The following is an 8,623-nucleotide window of genomic DNA, read 5'->3' as shown; positions in this document are numbered from 1 at the left end:
GGAAGTCGTCCGTCATGTTGGTAGCTAGAAGGCTTCGATTAGGCTGCCATTCGACCAGACGACCACACAGGAGTCACATGCGGTAATCCCTCTCATGCGCACTACTCAAATTCTTCTCACCGGCATGCACCTCACCAAGCGGCACATTCAAGAGTCAGGATATCAAAGCGACGTTGACCATGGCCTCCCGACCGCTACCACAAGGAATCTTGAACTGCAGAGGCTCCAGCAAAGGATCACGAATGTTGGCATAAAAAGCTTGAACAGTGCTTGCATTGGCGCAATACTCGCCCTCAAACAAGGGACACCAACCGGCCCCTTCCAAGAGCTCCAACAACAGAAACTCGCCAAATAGCTGCGGATCAACATGAGCCTCAAAAGGACCCTACGGCCTTCATAGACTCCATGAGATAACTCCGCAGCGGTCGTGCTCGCGGCGGCACCTCTCGGCCTCCATGCACGAGTTGGGCGGCTAGGCCCGGTTTCATCCACGGCCACTCTCTTCTTCCCCATCGAAGAAAGAAGGGTAGAGATGGAAAATATGGCCGTGATAAACTCAAAGAGGGCCATGAAAAATGAGAGAAAATTGAGAAATGGGAAGAATGGTGAAGCTTCCACACACTTGAGATCCCAAAGGAGGATTTGGGAGCTCAAATGAGAAGAAAAGAGAGTGAAATCAACAATGGAGATGGATTTTTGAGATGGGTTGAATGGGTGTGCACGAAAATGGAAGAAGAAGGAGATTGAGGAGGGATTTTGGTGGAGTTTTGAAAGGAACTTGGAAGAAAAGGAGAGCTTGGGAGGGTAGTTTATGAAGGAAATAGGGTTTAGGAGGGTTTATAATCGACCAACCTTGGAGGAGTGGGCCACACTAGGCCCCAAAGGAGTCGGCCTGCCCGGCCTGGCCCGCTGGGTGGTGAGGGCTCGCCGAACCGACGAGGTCATCACCGGTCTCGGACCATCCGACAATGACTCGCCATTTGGGCAAGGTCCTCCTGGCCCCTTAGCTCCAAAATGATGTGGGTTCCCTAAAAATGCCCCGATCGGCCCCTTTGTCCGATTCGATGCCTATTAGGCCACTCGGGTTAAAATCGATACAAATAGAGGTTTCTTGATACATTTGAAGGGTTGAGATGGGAAGATAAACCATCTAAACTCATCAAGGATGGTCTAGAAGAGATTTTAGGTCACTGTGTGTGATCAGGGGGTGCGCACAGACTCGATCTCGGCGATCATTTTCGTAAACTTTCGACGATAAAAGCAACGGGACACATACACAAATTCTACAATAAAATCGCACCCAAATACACTAATGTGGCGACGGCGTGCGGTGTGTGACCATAACCATTCGGTTTAATCCAATTCATGCTCGATACCAACTTGTAATGCCACGAAATTCGGGGTCGAGCATAACTCGGCTCTGAGTTTCAAAACATCACTTGTGCAACATATTTAATGATAGATGTATGTTGTCTATATGAGTACATAAAACATGGATAGATTAAGCCAAACTACAAACATAATTCGGGATAAGTGAAAGACGCAAGCGGAAGACTTAAAGAAACATAAGTGTACATGTGTAAGTCCCCGAAATACGTATACATACCAGGTCATATTACAAGTGTTGCTATCAAAAATACAAGAATTAAATGACATTATCTATTCCCAAAAGAAAATCCAAAATTCCCACGCATCAGGACATTGCTCACATGAACCCGCCCGAGAACCGCATAAAAGAAAATGCGGCCTCATCATCCTCGAACTCTGGCTCGCCTCCGGGGTCGCATCAACATCTGCATCTAAGGCAGTCTGGTTGGTGTTGAAACATCCCAGAACGTGGGAGTGAATGATCAACTCGGTGGAACAATAAAGTAAAGGTTAACATGTTATCAATTCAATCAAGCAGTAATGATAAAGCAGAACAATCAAACATGTCCTAAGTACTGTTATTAATGCAGGGATGTATGTAGAATGATGCGTGCCCTCGCACGTACACCCTCAGCGTCTTCATCTTACGTTACGCATGACATCGCCTCAAAGTGCGCCACCTTTTCCAGGCACATGCAAATGCGGTGCATGAACATAATTACCAAGTTGTTATTAGTCCTTTTCATATAGCAGGATTGGGAAGCTAAGGTACCTTCCTCATATCAACGTCCAAACAGTGATCCATTCTAGGGTCATCAGTCTTAGATCATCTCATACGATCATATGGTTTTAGGTCGCTCCAAAGGGCTCGTCACCAATCAATGCACGCCTATCATACCTTCGTTATTACAATAAGGCTCATCACCTTAATGCGGTATCCAGGCATGCTCGAGGTCACTACAAAGGGCTCGTCACCAATCAATGTAGGCCGACAGCACGAATATAGTGTCCCATACCACCATAATTGGCTCACGAGTCTGGTTGCTCACTGGTCACTACGGGGAGGCTCGTCATCCCAGCGTAGGCCGACAGCTCGACCACAATGTCCCATACCACCATGTCCGGCTCATGAGTCTTCACGGATCAAGGTACCATGGTTAACAAGATTTCATCGGTAAGTTTGGTACCCTAGATTCAAACAATAACATCCATACATGGTGAACATACATTGGACAATCGGGTTACTTGACAAACTCGACTAGCACGAGCGCATATTGGGTTGAACAACATAGAGTGCGCAAACACTCTGCGTGGCCAAACCACTCTCGACAACTCTAATACGACTCGGGTTCATCAAATCACATCCTTCGTGATGAAAGCAACCTCTGCCACGAACTCAAGGCCGATTACCAATTTTCTGGACTATTTCCTAGTCCTAAACATATTCCACTACAACAGATATTCATATCAACAATTTAGAATAGTAATGGAACAACAATTTAAATCATGTAGTATGTGAGCATTCGCAGAATATCAACTTAGCATGGATTTAAACATAAGTAGTACTTGAAATTAAACAACAAGGAATGTGACTTGCATGTGGGAAATCATACACACCAATATGAGAGTTGAGAATCGCTTCTCAACACCCACAAATAGGATAGTATGCTACCCTTTAGACCATACAGACATTTCTACAAAAACTCAGAATACATAGTTCAACATACATGACCCATGTTGAAATACACGCATTTAGACAATTCCTTTTGCCAAGGAGTTGACACACATACAATTAGCATAAATACACGACAAATAATCATGACAAACACAAGTTCATATGTTGTACGTATACGATACTTCCTACATATACATAGAATACACAAATCTCAATATAACACATACATAGCAGGAAATCAAAATAAACATAGCATTTGGCATGTGAAATTTCATCCATAACAAGAATAAACCATTAACTGGCATTGAAAGCCTTGAAAACCATAACCTATATGAATATAGTCCGCACCTTAAACCAGAAATATCACACTAAACTGATTCAGACGATATGTCTTCGTTAACGGCAACAAGATAACCTAAGGCAAGAATAGAAATGAGCTACAATAACACAAAGACTATTCTAAGCTCTAAAACAGATTAGGGTGAGATGAACTTACACAAGAAGGAACTTAAAATCGCCGGAATAACGATTCAAAAGTGATGGTTTAAGGATGTAGAGTAATAGGAAAGAATCTGAAGATGATTCACCAACTTCTCTCTCACTTTCTCTCTCTTTTCCTCTCTCTTTCTTAGTTAGGGTTAGGAAATTCGTATAGAAAAGAGATGAGGGTTTTAAGGTCTTTATATAGGCCTAACATTGATGAAAATAGCCCCAGGGCCAAGGTATACTTAGGTTATAACCAAATCAGGCCCCTCTCGATCCAACGGAGCACTTCCAATGGTCCATTTTCCACGTGCGGTGGGACTTAAGCTCACTGACCATGGATCTAGGTCAGGCTAAGTTTTTGTACCGATCGAATTTACAGATCAGCCGTGGCAGACCACACTTAATTCAACAGTCACCGAAACTCGATCAGGTCCACAAGCACAATGACATGCCTGGGCCATCTTCCCTGATCCGAGGGTGAAATTGGGTCAGAATCTAACAATCAGATAGCTTAAAATCGTCGTGTAAGCGACACAACTCAGATTTCATAAAATCATATTTACTTTCTCAACCTTCTCACACTTTTGACTCCGGACTCAATCAAATCGACCCAGGACATCATCTGGACTTGATTTTTGAGGTGATGGTCAAGTCCAACATGGTGACGATAACTGTCTAAGATCATCACTATCAGACTTTCGACGTGTAGTCCAAGTCCGATCCAAAGCTTCTAAAAATTTTCAAGAGCAACTGGATTTAGTGTTGAATCCCAAATTTCAGAGTAACATTGCGCTAATGATTCTACAGGTTTTGAGTTATGCAGATAAAATTTAAAGTGATTGATGCTAATTTCACAAGAAATCAAGTTTAGCACTAATTAGCCCACAATAGCTTGTAAGGAAAATAGAGGTAATAGTCGGGTCTTGGCACAAAATTCTCCAGGTCATTACGATCTTCGGTAACCATTGATCGCAAATCGATCGCTACGACAAAACCCCAAATCCGTTTCTTTGTTAAATTTTACTAGGCCCTTCATCAGACTATGAGATACCTTATCCATGAATTGGATGGGCCAGGGGCCCATCAGGGTGGGCCCAATAGCCAAAAATGGGCCCCACAGGGCCATTGGAGGCATATTATCAAACTCAGGGTTAAAGGATCTAATTCCAGGGTATATATGGCCCAACCCTCTCTCATTTGCTGATTTTTCAACAACCAAAAATTCTAGAGAGAGAGAGAGAATAGAGAGAAAGGGAAAGAGAGGAGAGAGAGAGAGAGAGAGTTTGGATGTGGTGCTTGGGATTTGGGAATCCCCGCACCTACACCTCCTAATCGCCAAAAAACGCCGACCCACATCATCATTAGAGCAAAATCACACCCGATCTAAGGTAAGGTTGAGCTCTAAAGCACTTCTCCCCAATCTCTAACTACATGCATGTCACTGACCATCACTCTATGCAATGTAGGGCCCCGGCACGTCGAGTTTGCAGATCCGGCGACGCTAGGACTATCTCAGCGACTTTCGATCAACAATAAGTGCGGACCATTACCTTTAGGTGGCCGATTATCGTGCCTAACATAAGTCTAGTAAATGTGTATGGTGTATTGCTATTGCATGTTACTGAAATTTCCTTGGGAGTGCATGAATGGGACTATAGACTAGGGATTTCTCAAATTCGTAGAGAAGGGGGTTTGAGCCCCTAATACCCCAATGTATGAATTGTTGATTACATGTTCTTATAGGATATAAGCAATTGATTTTCTCCAAATATTACTGATTTTGGATGAATCACTGTTGTATATTAAATGTGATAGGAGAGAAGGCGTGAATTGTTAACAACTTACTGATTTGTTGAATTTCTTGTACTTGATCCTCTACATGCAACTGGACTGCACGATTTGTGTTGACTCATGAAAGACTGAACTGTTGTATATTGGTGCATGGCTATCCTTATGGCTATATATGTTGAAACACATTGAATATGGTCAGTATGGTTTAGCTGCATTTGGTTTGTAGTTGTCCATGTAGTTAAATTGCTTAATTATGCTTGCCTTATGTGACTTATCCCTGAATCTGATGATACATGTTGTTTATCTAGTGCATAGACCCTTATGGATTGGCTGATTAATTGAATCACTTGAGCGACCTTCCGTTGGGCTTATCCACAAGTAAATTTGGCCTGATTAGTTAAGCTGTGAATCGGCGGTTGTAGTTGAACTACATGAGACATCGTTCTCAGACCGTTTGGTTTACGGTGCGACTTATGGGGGCATATTGACTCACAATCATCCATCCTTATGTGTTAACCATGATCGCACGCCTATGTAGAAACCCGAGATACCCCGAGACCTTTGCACCCACTGTTAATTATAATATTCTGCCCATAAGACTCATGAGCTAGGGATGGTGGTATGGGACACTATGCTCATGTTGTCAGTCTACGCTGGGGTGACGAGCCTCCCCGTAGTGTCCATTGAGCACTTAGACTCGTGAGACGGGGAAGGTGGTATGGGACACTATGCCTCTGCTGTCGGCCTATGCTAGGGTGACGACCTCCCTATAGTAACCACGAGCTAGACTTGAAAGTCGTAATTGACTTTGTATGAGCTTAGGAGCTATGAGATTATTGAACCCATGAGGGCTAAGGATTGCGAGAGCCAATTAGCCATGACATTGAGCCATGTGATTAGGTTAGGGCAACTTTTTACTAGGGGTATTACGGTTTTCCCAACCTTCTGGATGAATGAACTTAATTAATCAACTTGGCTAACATGACCTATAAAATTGCATTGCTTACTTTGGCGATTAGGGAGTCGAGGTCGCACTAAGGGAGTGTTAGTCATTATGATCATTAGATGTTGTCGCTCGAGGGAGTGTTGGTGAAAAAAGGCATGCATCATATCATGAACCATGCATTTCATAACAAGAGTATTTAGGAATCTGTGATGTATGATGTTTGCTAAATCTATTCTATGCATGAGTATTTACGTTATCTATTGCTAATGGTACCATTGAGTTGATCACTTACTCCCACTCTAGGACAGTGTTCTAAAACACCAACCAAACTCTAGCATAGATGTAGGAACCTTAGAGCGAGACGCATTGGACGATGTCTGTGTGGATGACAACAAGGAGTTAGCGTACTTCCAAACGTTTGGCGGACCTTACTACCGCGATGGATGATCTCAGGTCTAGGCCAGGGCCTAACTTTCTTCAAGAGAGGTGAGAGGATGGGACTAGGTCCCTAATGAATGTTTGTTTCTTAGGATTATGAGGTTTTATGCTAGTTCATAACTTTATTAGTAGCACTTGGATTGTGGATGATTTATATTTAAGTCTCCAATGATTAGTTACCTTATGTTGATTTAATCTTTCTTTGACTTCTTGATATCCATATTTACATGCATATGAGGCTGTTAGGGTACACGTGGCAATTGGGAATTCGACGATTTCTTACTTGACCCTTGAATTTTGAGGCGGTACACAACTGCTACCAGCTCTAAATTATGCGTGGGGTAGTTTAGTTCATGGACCTTGAGCTGGCGAGACACATAAGCCACCGACTTCCCATGCCGCATTAGGACAACACCCAAACCAATATGCGAAGCATCGAAAAATACAACAAAGCCTTTACTCCCGGAGGGATCCTTCAACTCCACAAATGCTCACTCACAGCGTCACTCCACACAAACTCTATGCCCTTCCGTGTCAACCTGGTCAGCGGTGCTACAATATGGGAGAATCCCTTGATAAATCGTCGGTAATATCTTACCAAACCAAGAAAAGCTGCGGATCTCGGACGCATTCGTGGTGGCCCCACCGATGCACTACATCAATCTTCGAGGATCCACCGTGACACCCTCCCTCATTACCACGTGACCGAGGAACTTCACCTCCTCCTGCCAAAACTCGCACTTCTTCAGCTTCGCATGTAGCGGTGGGCACGGAGGGTCTGCAACGCAATCTCTAAATGCTGCTCACGGTCCTCGCGGGTCCTCGAATATATCAAAATGTTGTCGATGAAGACCACAACAAACGATCAAGATAAGGATGGAAGACCTCATTTATCAATTGCATGAATGCTGCGGGCGCATTGGTCAGTCCGAAGGACATGACATGAAACTCAAAGTGACCATAGCTTATCACGAATCTTGTCTTCGGGATAACTTCCTCTCGGACTCGAATCGATGATAACCAACGCAGTTAATTTTTGAAAAGAACTAAGCACTCTACGACTAGCTAAACGGATCATCGATCCTCGGGAGCGGATACTTGTCCTTGATCGTGACTCGGTGGGCTCGCGGTAATCCAAGCGAGCCTCAATGAGCTATCTTTTTCCTAACGAATAGTATCGACATTCCCCATGGAGAAGCTGCTTAGATGAATGAAACCAAACTCACACAACTCGTCCAATCTGGTGTTGTAGCTCTCACAACTCCATTAGTGTCATACGATATGGGACCTTTGAGATGGGCGCAGTACTGGGCACAAGATCAATCTGAAACTCAATATGCTGGTGCAGCGGCAACCCCAGAATCTCTTAGAATACGTTGGGAAAGTCACAGAAAATTAGTAGCTGATCAATGCCCACTACTACGGGCTCCTCTACGGCACATGGCATCAAACAAGACAGCAGTTCTCCTCTGTGCTCGGCAATGAACTAGAACTATGGCAGATCGAGTATATAGAACGTGATTGTCCTCACGGAACAGTCCAAGACAACCTTCATCTTGGTGAGCCAATTCATACCCAGGATGACATCGAACTTTGACATCGGTAACACGAACAACTCGGCGTAAGAAGGTCTCCACAAGAAAAATGGGGCAAAATGACAAAATCAATTTAGCATTGTAGTCTTCCCCAAAGGCGTTGACACTAACAATCCCTCATGGGCAAACTCTAATGGTAATCCAGTCAAGGGACAAAAGTCCTCGGATACAAAAGAGTGTGATGCACCACAATCAAACAAAACTTGAGCAATGCATAATGAAATGAGGAATGTACCCTCAATGACCCTCCGGATGATTAAGGGTCCTATTGAGTGCATAAAATTTGATCGAGCTAGCGGGAGGTGCCTCTCCCTCTTTAGTCGC

This window comes from Magnolia sinica, chromosome 1, assembly GCF_029962835.1.
Source record: "Magnolia sinica isolate HGM2019 chromosome 1, MsV1, whole genome shotgun sequence".
NCBI lineage: Eukaryota > Viridiplantae > Streptophyta > Magnoliopsida > Magnoliales > Magnoliaceae > Magnolia > Magnolia sinica.
This window is presented reverse-complemented; position numbering follows the sequence as displayed.